Consider the following 15,431-nt stretch of genomic DNA (forward strand, 5'->3'; position numbering starts at 1 on the left):
AGACTCGTATCACAAATTCTCGTGCTTTCGATAACACAGACCACACATGAGAAAGCCACTTCAGTCCAGATGTTAAAAGGAGGTGATCCATGAAAAAAACTAATCTGTAACTTAAAGTATCCTGTGAGTCTAAGCTTATGGGCTGAATGGGTGAAATTCAGCAAGAGTGATATTTGCATCATTTCCTCCTACAACTCAAGTAATAGGTGAGAATAATAATAATAAGAAAGAAAATTACAAAAGAAAAAAACAGCAAAGGTGGAAAGAATAGACAGAATCTAATCACTTTAATTTACAGAAAATTATTTCAATTTAAGGAAATCCTGAGAAGCATACAATTAAACTGTTTTCCCATCCTAATCCTACAGTGTAATTACTTGAACTGATGAGTCACACAACAAGTGTTTTAACTAAATCACCATGTGCTTTCCTAAGTGTTTTCCTGTCTGGTGTAATGGCTTTAATTAGTTGGCAAATTACATATCTTTATTTTGTATTTAACTTGCAATTATGTACAATTTAGTGTGACAAATAGGAAGGGTTACCACACATTAGACACAGTGTAACGACTCATGGCGTGGTACAGCAACATTAAAGGATAACTTCACATTTTTTTTTCCAAGTATGGCTTAAAAGAATCTACACTTGTCCATAAATAAATATACATAGAAAGCAATGCTGGTCCTTCTGTTTCCCCAGCAGGTGTTTCTAATATCATTATTCAAGCGTCCCAGTATAAGCCATGACAGTATGATAGTGAGTCAGCATGCACCCTGAAACTGAAGCACCTAAATGGAACTCAGCCCTCATTAATTTTGTAATCTCCACCTGTGTTTTTTTCTATTGTGACGTGTCAAAATGTCTTGTGTGAAAACAAAACCCTGTGGCATGTCTAACAGGCTACACTACCTGATCGGTTAGCGCGGTCTGGGGTTGAATGGGAAGATAACTGTCGTATTTGTTATCTCTGGAGTTGTCTTAAAATACTCTTATCAAGGCTAATAGGGTATGATTCATGCATCAGCACACTTTCAAGCATCATTTTATCACCAGTTCAGACTAATTGAAGACTTGAATCACACTGATGAAGACCAGTGCTGAAACTGAAGTCTGCATCACTTCAGTCAGTACGAGGTCACATCCTGGTGTCGTGTGTTGGACTTTTGTGTGTATGTCTGTCAGTTGGTGTGTGTATCTGTCTTGTGTTCTTGAGTGCCAAATGTCCATGCCATGAATTTACAGGATTTTCCAAGGCTTCTCCATACTGGTATCCAACTGCAGAAAACAGTGGCGACTTGAATCTTCGAGGGGCCATTTTATAGAACAAACACTAATCTAACAAATGGATGCCATTAACCCCATGCATGTCGAGATCAATCTTACAATTATCCTTACAGATGACTGTTATTAAGCTGAGAGTGAATGGATGGTTTAAAGAGAGAAAGAGAGAGAGAGCACTGCGAGACGACAGAGACCCTCTCTTGTCTCCTCCCTGACCGAGAGTCGGCTTAATCAGATTGCAGAACAACCAAGTACGTTCACTCAAGCGAGAAATTGTTTTGGGTGCATCGCTGTGAAGGAATCATTTAATGTGTCAGGATTCTTGCTGCTTTCGGATTAAATGATTGCCACTGTAAATCTGTCTCTCTGTGTCTCCACATTAACAGCTCATGTACATTCTATTATCCCCATTATCCTCCCTTAATGCAATATGCAATATGAGCTACATTGCTCAGGTACAATACATGTTCTCTGCTATAGCTATAGATCCTCATCCAATCCATTTTCAGTGCTCTGATGGTACAGATCGAAACTGAGAAATAATAGTTTTGCTTGCTCTGTGCTGGTGATAATCCATTTGGACCTGAGTGCGCAAGACAAGCCTCATTGAGCCGCAAATTTAAACCCAAATGGAAGTTTATTCCCCAGATGGCCTGATGTAACATCTACGCGCTAACTGTTGTGGATGTGTGAGTTATAATCTAAACTCTATCTTTATGCTGTATCCGCAGGCTGCTCCTCTCCGTAGGTGTAATGCTGTCGGTGCACAATGGAACGACGCTCGGCCACTTTGGTTACATAGAGAAATAGAGTATTATAGTTATAATAGTTCACATAATCCTGTTGAAATTCATATACATTTTTTTAAGAGCTTGAAGATCCAATCATTGTTAAAGAGTTTGTCAAGAGAGCAAGAGAGCCAGCAAAAACGAAACGAATAATAATAAGTTGTCGTATTGAGACCAAAGGTGTGTTCATTGATCCATAAGGTTATGCATTAACATGCAAGAAAGCATTCCACCTTAAAAGTTACCTGTAGCTGCTGGTAGCCTTTCACAGTGAATTCAATTTTTTTCCCCTCCAGATTATAACCAGCTGACATTAACTAAAGACGAAAAAGCAGCAAAGCAGCCTTTTATTCCAAGCCAGCCTGTTAAACTTGGCCAGTTTGTGCTCCATCCACAATGCCTGCAGGAAATGAAAGCTGGCTTAGCTACATTTTCATAGCCTACTGGATGAGACTGTGACCTCTGCCTGCACTGCAACTTATCCTCAGAATGGTTGTTTCGAATGCAGCTTCATTTCCTCGGCACAAGAAAGTAAATGAAATTGTTCAAAAAGGGCCACCGTAGGAACACTGGCTACATAATCTTTGAAATGAGCCACAGCAACCGACAACACAACGCTTGCACGCATCATAGGTGCACTCTGGTACATAAAACAAGTAGCTCTGCACCTCTGCTCCTCTTTAAATCTATTCAATCTACTTCTGGTTGTCTTGCTCCCAGTTGTTTACGCCTCAAACCCTCCACAGCTACTGTACCACATCCTGCTTTAACCTGGCATCAATGGATGTTCATTATAGTAGTTGTTTTGGGTTTAAAGCAGCATGTGTGCGTTGAGTTTGATTATTTACCCCCAAGGGTCAAACAGTACCCTACGGAGGTGTGTGTATCAGACTTGGCAGGTTTCACTGTGAGAGCCTGGGGGCAGCATACATCCCTGCCACCCATTTCTGTTATGTACTCTCTGTTGTGCTCTGCCTCGTCGCTGTCTCTTCCTTTCTCTCTGAAAGTCTGCCCTGTGTAAGTGAAGCACAAAAAGGCAAAAAAAAAAAAAAAAAAAAAAGGGAAGGTGAAACTCTCACTTTTAAAAGACACCTTCTATTTTGTCTGTACTATTTCTGACACACTCCCAAGGGGAAAGGTATTGACTGACTCTCATATCAGCAGTACCTATTTTCAGGCAACAACAGAACAGAGATCAGTCAGAAACACTGGCTTAAATTTCTCCATAGCGGTCATTATCCTGAAGGCACATGGAAACCGAATTTCTCGGGAAAGGTGGAATGACCCGATGTGTCACGCAAGGAGTTTTTAAGGATGAACTGTCTCTTAAGGTAAGCAGACCTCAGCGAGAAGGTAATGATCACTTGTGTTTACCACAAAAGAGAGACAAGAGCTTTAAAATTTTAAATGGAAGCCACTACGATTCGACAACACTGAACTCAGATAATACATTTTCACTCTCGCTCTGCCCTCAGATGGCTTATAGGCAGGAGGGAGGACAGACAGACATGTAGACAGACAAACATAGGTAGATGGACAGTGTTTGAGTAGTAGGTTATCCAGGCCAAATAGCTCAAAACATCATATTGTACAGATTTATACAATATCTATAGAATATCCATAGAATACACAGTTTCAGAATATACTAGGGTACGCCAAATATAAAATATAAACACACTATATGCATTAGACAAGAGACGGAAGGAGAGAGACAGTGATATTACAGGTGGGTGGGTCTACGAAAGAGAAACAAGGACAGATAAGGTAGGAGTGATGGAGCTAAAGATGAATGTGAAAAAGCATATTTGTCTTAAATGACATCTCAAGACACAAATGTCAACATCCACTCTGAAGGTTACAGACAGAAAATGAGAAAAGATCGGCACCTCAGGCAATAGTTTATGGTTGTGGTTCATCTAATGTACGAGTGACTTTCTCAAGTTTTATCACCTCTGAATGGAACATTTATTCATGTGTTGTTCATGGAGAGGCCCAAGTGTATTAGCTGGTAATGGATGATGATACGAGATGCTCGTTTGTATTAATGTGATAGCAGACATTCAACAAATCCTCCAAATGAAATGACAAAATGCTTGGTTTGTCCATGACCTCTGGAACGACACACAGAGGAGTTTTCTGATCAGACGCCCCCCATCAGGAGGACATTATTTGCATGTGTCTTCAAAACCTGTTAATAAATGAACTTGTTTGATGATGTGACAGTGTGAATCTCAGATCTAGTTGGGTTTAGGTACAAAAATTACTCGTTTAGGGAAAGAGAAAGATCAAGGATTGGATTAAAAAAAGTACCTAGTTAAGGTTAGAGAAACATCATAATTTCCATTAAAATTCTTACCTCGTTGAGATTAGGAGACCTTCGTAGTACCATAATAAACGCCTCAAGAATGATTGTGGTCATGCTTAAAAAAAACAAGAAACAAACACTAGTCTCTAGGCCAAAGTTTCGTTGACCCATCCATCATCCCTACACGGACCTTGTGGCTCTATAATGACGTCACCTTACTTCCTCCTTTGCTCTCATCGTAACTACCACCATCACAAGAGGCCTTTGTCAGTTGGACATCATTTTGAGGCACTTGCTAAAGAGGCTGACACTGTTGTTTTCCCTGGAACAACAGTCTCGAGACATTATTAAAGACACATCTCAAACCTAAACAAGGCATTTCTTTTTGACAATTTAAAAGTAGCTGCGATACTACCAGGTACACAGATGAAACCTATGCGAGTCTCTGAAGAGTTCACAGCAGAGAATGCGTTTGCACTAAGTAAATCTGTCTAAGGTGTTCACTGTCTGAACAACTAATAATAAAGCTGAGACCATACATCATGTTGTACACAAAGGAAAGCAAGACAATTCACAGTGCCACGGATGACTATGAGGAGATGTGACTACAATTTTAAAGTGGTTTGACTTGGAAGCCTCACAGTATTACCTGCATAGGACTAGATCAGGTAAATTGTATATAGAGTATGTATGTACTGATACTGCATGAGTTGGCCAAGTTCAAGGGGACTTAAATAACAATAAAGCGGGACTCTTGAGCACTGAATTACATTAGACTGTCATTTAGAAGATTCTGTTCTACAGCAACGTTTTAAATAGAACTACTAATGCATTTAAACTTTATTATCTTAATTACAGTGTCTATCAAATGATAGATGTTGCAAGTCACAGTCGAGTTAATATTTAATATTTCACTGGGACTGATTTTCTATCTCGGTTTAATTAGCTGTATGGTGGTAGTGATGGCTCCCATGAATCCTTAAGCCCATGCAGAAACTTGCGGTCGGGATGCTACAGAGGTCTCCACCGGTGACCTCTCCACCCATTCTGTTACATCATCTGCAGAAAAAGTCCCTATCAAAAAATGATGCATGAGTGTCTCCACCATCTGCAACCCCAGCCAAAATGAGATTCAGGACAGCAGCAGGGGAATCAGGACGGGGAAGTGGAAGGATACAGCAGACAGTCCTATGATGCTTTGGAAATCTTCTGAAATGACTGTTGTTACATTATTGAAAAGATGAATTAAAGTGGTGCAAACAAACACGACTCTGCTGTTGACTTAAATGTTCCTGTCTGTGTGATCGAGTGTAAAGATGAGCAAAACTCAAATAAATTGGTCTGTTTGATTTTGGAGAGATTTATATGTTTGTGCCTTCACCAAATAAAGTGACCAAATGTTATGGAACAAAAGTACGCTGAGCTATCAATCTGTTCTGGACAGGCGGGCGGCGGACAGCACCAGACACATTCATTCTTGGCACCAAGAATGCAGTACGCATGACAAGTCAACAAGACACCAAATTGGCACAGTCGAGCAATCCTCAGTGTTGCAACAGGAAAATACAAGTTTCCTGCTGGGACACTGTGCACCATGGCCTAATGTCCTTTACATAATCATATAATCTTGCTTGTGAACGACTGAGCCTTTCCAGGATGCCCCTTTCATACGCAATCATGATACTATCACCCGTTACCAATGAACCTGTGGAACGTTCCAAATGTGTGTTTGGAGCATTCCACAACTTTCCCAGTCTTTGATGCTCTTATTCCAACTTGATTAAAAGTAATGAAAATTTTGATTTGGTGATGGGTGAATACTGAGTGAAAATCATCCTGAGGGGAACATGAATGTCTGTACCTAATTTCATGGTAATCCATCCAATGGCTATCAGGATATTTCACTCAAAACAACAAATGCAAACCTTACGGTGGGGCTGACGTTTGACGATCTCCTTTGTCATGAGAAATAATCTTCTGGGCACCATGAATATCTGCATCAAACTTCATCATCGTAATAGCTGTAACACATATTTTACTTAAAGGCAAAAGTGCCAACCTGCTGTTGGCACTAGAGATAAAGTGAATAAGTAAATAAGTCCTTTGGGAACCATGAATGTCTGATTTCATGGAAATCCATCAAATACCTGTTGAGATATTTAGTGGACAGAATGACATTGGCATCCCTCAGTCATGCCACCAGAGCAAGGCTACAAAACATTTTTGAAAGCAAAATAGCGCACATGGCTGACACTGCCACCGAACTTCACTGCTCCAGTAACATTTGCTTCGCCCAACAATATCAATCCCCATATCAACTTCACAAGTGAACAGGAAGAGAGAAAATGGTAAAATGTGAAGCTTGACAGGAGGATAAATTTGACAGCGTGCATGAAACCCACTCACATAACCCCGTATCCTAAATGCAACTCTAACCACCAAATTACTACATTAAAGCTTGGTGGTGAGGACCCGCTCACACAGAGCAGCTCTTACTAGTGAAGAGGAGGACAGAGAGAAAGAAGTGCACTCAGCACCAAGGGGTACAAAGAATGGATAATGAGAATCCCACCCCATCCCCACCAAAAGCATGCCACTGGGACTCCATTATAGGCTGGGCTGTCAGAACATCCAGCCAGAGTCCTAAAGTCACAAAGTATCAGTACATATCACAACCCATTTAACACTGTAAGATCTCTGCTCCTGCACCCTACAGATAACCTACAGGACCCCTCTGAGAGGAAAACCGCAGCCTGTATGACATCACATGCAGCAGCTATGGGGAAACTACATCAGTGAAACAGCAGGAACCCTGTACAAGACACTGAATGAACTCAAACTTACGTCACATGACAACTGAGCCATCTCCAAGACAGCTGAGCAAACTCCGTCTGCATTTTGTCAAATGAAACTCTCAATTTCCCACCAGAAAGAAGGGAGTTGTTCTATCCACTGCATAGATGTCTATTTTTACACAATTGGCAGAAATTATTTTTATCTTTTTACTCCAAACCACGGTTCACTTTTCTTGTCATAATGTATCAGGCAAACTTGAGCTTGGCAAACCTGTCTTATTAGCATAATAAAGGATGTCACAGACAAATGAATAATTCATCATTGTTGAACCTGGGTATTGAAGTGTCACACTATTTCTGTAGGACAGTGGCTTGGGCTGTGATAGGCTGGACAATTTCTGAGAGCAGTGTGCGGCGAAGTATCTCTGAATTGACATATTGCTTAAACTGCTGAGTTCAATTTTAATCAGCCAGTAAATTCAGTCAAAAATCTATTTAAGTATTCAAAATAGTGTCTGAGTAAAAGAAAGGTGCAGAGGCCAATCCCTTTGCAAGATTGTGTGCACTAGTCTTATTGAGTGTATTCTTTTGCTTTTATGGTTAAACAAAATAAAATCAACGGAAATTGGAGGATTTGTTGAAAGAACGAATGATGCCGATGATGCTCTTGAGGATGCGCTCTTTTAGTATCAAAGAGCACAATCAAACCAGCAGGGCTATACAGAATTGAACCCCACAGACACCCAAGATATTAAATAGAAATAGCAACAACAAATCCCAGTATGATGATTAAGAAGGCAGAACACGATAAGGATGGACAAATCATTACAGTGATTGACATGTGTGCAGCATGTAGTAAATAAGTAAGTAAAACTTTATTTATAAAGCACTTTTAATCAGGACTACAAAGTGCTTCACTGTTACCAAAAAGATGGAAGAATGATGGGCATAAGAATAATTAGAGTAGAGAATGGGAGCTTTAATGACCAAATGATGACCAGAGATTTGTCATAGGACATCATGGGCATAGTTGATTGGTCAATCAATTGTACACTTTGACAACATGATAAAAAATAGCATGAAGGCCTTATCACTTCAACTTTGTTTTATCGCTTCACCTATAATCAAAATGAAGCATCGTGGAAATTAACAACATGTCTCAAATGTGTCTCTGGTTAATCAGATTACTTGGCTGAAAAGCTCACCCGGCATTAAAAGAAAAGAAGTCATATTAGCCCTGTACACGGAAGAATCCAATAGCAGATCGGGAACAATCCCAGCGGGCTGATAACTTTTTGGCGGTAACTACCGACTAACTAATGATAACAATCTGTCCAGGAAAGTGATCAGGCAAGGTCAAGAACAGAGAGGTTATGGAAACATGACAGAGATGCAGTCACAATCAGAAACAAGGATGTCAGTGTGTTCGTGTTTGATTTAATCTGTGCCAGACCAAACATTTTTGTCTCCAAAAATAACTAAAGGAGCAAAGGAAACTCAGGCAGCCAAATGCTCCATCTAATGGTTTTCTTGGCTTTGGAAGAGGCCTTCGTTTCAAGAGTGCCTGGCTGCATTGCAAAGAGAAACAGCCGTGGCAGATGTCACTCAAGAAGAGGGAGTTTACTCTGGACTGAAATCAGGCAAACACACAACCCTCAATCCAATAAAAACACAATGGGAGCGCACAAAAGGTTTACAATTACAATGGACCAAATGCATAGAAGACCAGAGCAGATACTGTATCTGCATTTTTTCTTTTTTTCTTTTTTTTAAACTTTTTTAGCATGTATGATGTACTACAGCCACAGAAGTCCTCTTTTCACCCAGCACCCTACAGCACAGTAACAGCTGCAGCTTTGGTCATAATATTCCCTGGATAAAAAAAACATGAACCCATCAGAAAAAGGTTGCCACAGTGATGTATCCTTTGTCCTTTACTGTTTATCCATAGCTAACTTAATTCTTCCTTATCAATACTTCAGTGAGCATTTTTTTTTTTTTTTTTTTTTTTGCTGATGACACTATTTTATACGCCCCAGGCTCCACCCCAGCCCAGGCACTGACTCATCTTCAGTGTGCCTTTGATGCTTTCCAGTTATCTCTCCTTAATCACAGACTAGTTTTAGTACATGGTATTCTCCACCTCCACCTCCACCTCCAGTGACTCTGACCGTCCTGCTATTAAAACTTGAAAGGGCCCTCAGATTAGTCTTGTTGGGTAATACAAACACTTAGACAGCAGACTGTCTTTCAAGAATCATAATCAGAATTTGACTCAAAAATGAACCTCAACCTTCATGTCTGTGCTTGACTATGGAGACATTCTGTATCGTCATGCTACCCCACCAACACTTCAGCAGCTAAACTTTGTATATCATAGTGCACTGCGCTTTATCACAAATTTCATACGCATCATTGCTCTCTGCTGCTTCCAATTCTTCTCTCATTTAAATCTAGTGTCTACAGTGCACAATCCAGTAACTATTTAATCTTAGATATCCCTCATGCATGCACTACTATTTGATCTAGCTTGTGTAATAAACTCAACCTGAGCTTTACATTTGAACTTTGATAGGAGGCATTATGTTTCAAAGAGCATGTTTCACATTACCTCTTTTATGCTTTTAGTACAATACTCACTCCTTTTGTCACCACCCCTCTACCAGAGCTCAACAAGAGTACACTGTTCGAGGACACAAAAAGAGGACATTTTGCTCAAAAGACTAACTTTATAAGTAGGCTAATTTTCAGCAGACAGCTGGTACAACTGGCTCCTGATGGAGAGATCCGTGCAAGAGGAAGTGTTGCACAATGAATAGGAAATCAAATGTCAGAAATTAATAACTTAATTAACTCTTCATACCTTTTGCAGAGCTTGCTCTTTAGTGCCATAGATTACCCACCATAACAAGTCTGCAGAGTTCTGGAAATGTACTTTGTGATAATGCAATTTTTGCAAATGAATTCCCTGAGGTGTCACGTTTGTTTTTCACTCTCGCTGTCTTTCTCAATCTCTTTTTGCTCCTTTCCCCTTTCCCATCCAGCATTATAATTGGTCTAATAATGGTGTGGATGACAGCCTGTGGCTGGGCCTCTGTGCCCATGTATTCAGTCTAATGCAGTGCTTCAACCTGTCATAGATTTCCATTATTCATCTCAGGGAGAACTCGTAGTGCTGTCTCTGAAGGCCCCCTGTTCAGAGATCACTTTTCTCTCTGTTTGTTCGCCGCCACAAGAGCACTACACGCTGCGTGTGTCTGTTTATTTTTTTATTTTCAGGAAAACATCAGAGATGAATAAAAGACAATGTGTGTGTGTGTGTGTGTGTGTGTGTGTGTGTGTGTGTGTGTGTGTGTCTGTGTGTTGGCAGGACATTTTTCTTAGTCAAAGAATACAAAATGAAAATTGCATGTGGGTGCAAGATTTAGTATTTTTCTAATTAAAATTGCTGCATTTGAAACAAGTTCACCCCAAGATATTATACTTATACTGTAGCTAAAGTAGTCCGAGACACAAGCATAGTCCGAATACTCCTCTTCCTCTTCTGTGTTTACATCCTATTGGCCATTACAGGATCCAAACAAATCCACTGATGACCTTTAGAGAGATATCACTGTACATTCATAATAACATGAGCATGCACAATGGGATTATGCCAGAGCAATGACAAAATAACAAGCATATTATTTATTATGGCAGAGGCTACTGAATGTTATCGCTGCAGGTTATTTCAGTTTCAACCTCCTCAGGAGACCTTACTTCACCTTTATAATCTTCAATAGCACAGTAGGAAAAAAAACTACACGTAATACATAAAATAATCTCTAAGAGCAGGATGCAAAACTATGGCTATCGTATTTATTATCTAATATTGACTATATTCATTATATGGGACACGCATGTCAATGATTGAAAACTGTATGTATGAGAGACATTTCTCAGTCCTTGACACATCAGAGCAGAAGCAACAGAGAGAGAAACTGGGGCTGGTAAGCCTCTGAACCACGATGCTTGACTGGTTAGAAGAGCGACAAGGCAGTCAGGCAAGCAGTTTGCTATTTTTTTATACTCCTTGTCTAACTAAGTCTTTCGGTGTCTGTGTGTGTGTGTGTGTGTGTGTGTGTGTGTGTGTGTGTGTGTGGCTAATGTTTTTTTTTTCTGCAAAACAAAAAGCAGCTTACCATCTCTTGGTTGGCTCTGTTGTCTGCTTGCACATTCTGTCTACTTAGCCTGTCCATCTCCTCCTAAATCCTGTACATAAGCCCAAAACAAGAGATATCACCACACACGCACAAATGCACATGCACAAAAGAAGCTCTGAATAAAATAATTCAGAAAGACCAGCAACAATGAGACTATACGGCAAAAGCGAAGCAAGTACTGGTTTTCCAAAAAAGACATTGGTGCAAGAACAATTAAAAAGCTACTGCTTGCCTGCTGAAAGCACATTGGCAATCTAAAAATAAAACAATGAAGCTCTCGACCACATTTTAACAACGGTACTGCTAACATACATGTAAGGTGTACTACAACATTAACTCTAGTATTTATTCTAGTATTATCTAGTAATTCCGGAAAGGTGCAAATATCAAAACACAGGCGAAGGTGGAAGTATAGCACTGCTAAGAAATCTACTGCAATCTTGGGTCCACACAGATTTTAACATAATAAATACAGACAGGAAAATGATTAACCTCTAACCATCTTGAGGTTAAACAAGACCCTGACCCAATTCTGCACAAGCTCGGGCTGCTTTGTTATGAGCAAATGTGTTATACTTGTAAATATGTGCCGTGTGGTAATGAACTTTAGCTCTGCTGTAGTGTGTTATGCTCTAATAGCTACATTGTCTCTGATGGATATTGAGGCTAACCTTTGTCTTCACTCCATATCTTTTTTTTTTTTTTTCCCAGGTTGTTGTTTTTTGTGTTACCGCTGCACATGTCGTGCTTGGCTGTCACATTAAAAAAAATTAATTAAATAACAACAAAAAACATTCAATTATGATCATACTGCTTGGAATTTCATGAGAGCCATCATAATAAGGTATTAACTCAGTCAAATGTGTAAATATAAGCAGGACTGAATATGAATTTTAGGCCCTGTTAATAAAAAAGCAAGTAAGCATCATCTTATTATTATTTTAGGGATTAAAAATGATATTAGCCTTCTTAAATAAGAATTTGTCTGAGCCCGGGCTGCTAAGGATGTAAGCTGGAACTGCTCCTCTGACTTCTTGACACTCTCCTTAAACACATAGTGCACACTGCAGCAAAGAGCTTTCCTCTATCGTCTTTCCAGTCCACTGGCAAATTCTGTCAGAACGGTCCTGGACACACTCATGTAACACCATGACGGATGATGTTGTCTCTTAACTCTTTTCCTCTCCCTATCTCCTCCCCCATCCTGACCTCCATTTCTGCTCACCTCCTCACTTCAGTCCCCGATCTTCCTCTTTTCTCCTCCCTCTAAACCCGATTTGCCTTTTACGCTGCCACATCCCCCAGGTCCCCTCTTTCTCCTCCCTTCCTTACTCAGTCCGTTCCGTCTCTTTCTGTACTCTCGGAAACACTCAACCATGCTGCCTTCTTCTGATTTTGGCATCCAATTTATGTGATACTCTGAGGCTTCCCTTATAAACCTGGGCCTTCGTGGGCCAGGTTGAGTATTGCACAAATTCCACTCCCCCACAAGCAGTTTAATTACACATGGCTGTCTGCATGATTACTGAGCACTGACAGAATGACACAAACCCATAGTGACAGAACACATAGGGAGGGAGAAGTGCGGTAGAGTGGGAGAGAAATTAAGATAGTGATGGTTAGATGATGAGGCTGAAAGAGATGCAGGATGAATCAAGAGAGAAATATTTGTCATTGGGCCCTTAAAAGATTTAAAGGGGAAATCAGCTCTGTTTTCATACAATACAATATCATAATCTACAAGGTTTGACAGTTACCTTTTCCAGTTGATGAGATGGGATTTGTCTCTGAAACTACATTGACGTGAACTCTAATCAGACCGAGGCAATATTCTGATTATTCCAGCTGCCAAATATCACTTTAACCAGGTTATCTGACGTGCATTGGTGTCTTCATCAGAGCACATCGTTTCTGTCAGTTACAGGCCACCAGTTTTTAGCACAACAGAACACAGGCGGGGCATGTGGACTTGTTTTTTTTTCCATGTCGAAATGGTTGAATCACAAAAACAGTGATTCTCACAATGATTTACAATGGCTTACTGGGCCATTCCACCTCTGCACAGTTTTTGATAGAAATGCACAACTGCTGTAGACGAAGTATAGAAGCAGTTTTAAGTAGAGGAGAAGTTTGTAACTGAACCACTTCTGACTTACCTGACAGAGAACCAGATGCTGTGATCTAACCAGTTTCAAATTAGGCATAAGCATCGCACTGAAATACTGTTTTCTGCTAGGGAACATTATGTCATCATTAGATGAGAGTAGCATGCGGTATTCACTGATTTTAAAATGGATTTTGCCTCACAATTAGTTTACAGGGAGAGGTATGAATTTAAAAACTGTGGGAAACATGAATAATACTATCAGATACATTTCACAAAAGATGCATATGAGTATCACAGTTCCCTGCACATTATATTGTCTTTGTATCACTATTTGGCAAAAGCCTGCCATTCAAACAGTAGGAGCCGCTTTTCATTTGCTCTATTAAGATAATATTGATGCAAAGGCTTGTAGGCCTTCCTTGTACAGCCACCACGGGTGTTGACTTCAGTAAGTTTATGGAAATTTTTTGGATGGAAATTTAGTTTGAAATGATGAAATAAATATTACCACATATCTGACAAAGCACAGTTATGGAACAGAGACAGAAACAGCAAGGGCTGACATTACATTTTATGAATAAAAATGAAATTTGGTTACTGAGGCAGGAACACACTGGCAGTCTGGCTTTAGTTTGTGAGCTAAAAAAAAGAGGGAAAAGAGGGAGACACGGCCAGGTGTGGTGGTTAGATAGATCTGCATAAGCAGTTTGGGTGTACTTTTAACACAAGACAAGTCATGCCTTTTATATTATATTATGTAACTGTCTTACCAGCACGGCACCAGCATGGGCTCTGATCATGGCTGCCGACTTCGAAACGGCTTGGTCTACATGAGCAACTGCGTGTCAAAGTGGGGCAATGGAGCCAGAGTCTGTGCACACTGGCCATAAGCATCAACAATGTACATTTGGAATAAAACAACTAGAAAATGCATTTCCTGAGGAAAATGTTTGTGAATGCTGATCGCTGAAATGCTGCATTGCTGAACAATGGAAGTTTAAGTGCATTACCCAAAGAAGCTCAGTGCTGAAACACATTGCTGGAAAAGCTGGTAGTGAAACCGTAACACTATCAAAGCTGTAAGATGAAACGAATTCCTTTAAAATACTGAAACATAAATGCTTTTTTTTTTTTAATCAGACAGGTGAACTATGCTGCTAAACACCCAAAACATTTCCCAAAACGGCTGAAAAAAAGAAGGGGGGGGGTGAACACAAGTTTAATAGTTCAGCGTGACCCATTTAAAGTTGAAGTATGTAGCTGAAAGTACACTTAAGCAGTAGAACTTCAAAGTGGAGTGGGTTTGAAGAGAAATTCCTCACATTTACTAAAAGCTGAATACAAGCATATAAATTTGAGCTTAACATTTTTACATTTGGAAGATTTTTGTCACTGAAAGTATGCCGAAGAAGAAGAATATTTAAGATAAAAAGATTCAAAAATAATCGGAATATAACGCAATTCAATATAAACCAGACAGTCTCCAAAAGAAAGGGTCAATAGAGTTGAATTAATACCTCTCTGACGCACAAAAAATTGAACATAATGGCGTGTAGAGAGTGTGCCAGCGCTGCACGGCAATCTTGTTGCAGAGGACGACCACGAATTATGGAATCTGCTCAGCGCACCTGTGTTCTGTCATGCTTTCATCAAATTATTTGGTTACGTACTGTAAACCTTTTTTTCCACTTTCATTCAACATTCCTTAACAAAATGATCACACAAAAAATACACTTTCATTCATTTTATTGCATTTTTGCCAGCCAGAAAAAATAAAGATTAATGAGCGACTCTTCCGCGCATCTGTCATCCACAACAACTAGCAGTCTAAGCCGACAGCCTTTCATTTACCCTGAGGACCCCTCTTTACAGCAGCTGAAGGCTGCAGGTTACCTGTTTTATGTGCAGTCTATAATATGAGTGATTATGTGACTGTCAAGCCACAATTACACA

This window comes from Chaetodon auriga, chromosome 15 (genome assembly GCF_051107435.1).
Source record: "Chaetodon auriga isolate fChaAug3 chromosome 15, fChaAug3.hap1, whole genome shotgun sequence".
NCBI classification, from domain to species: domain Eukaryota; kingdom Metazoa; phylum Chordata; class Actinopteri; order Chaetodontiformes; family Chaetodontidae; genus Chaetodon; species Chaetodon auriga.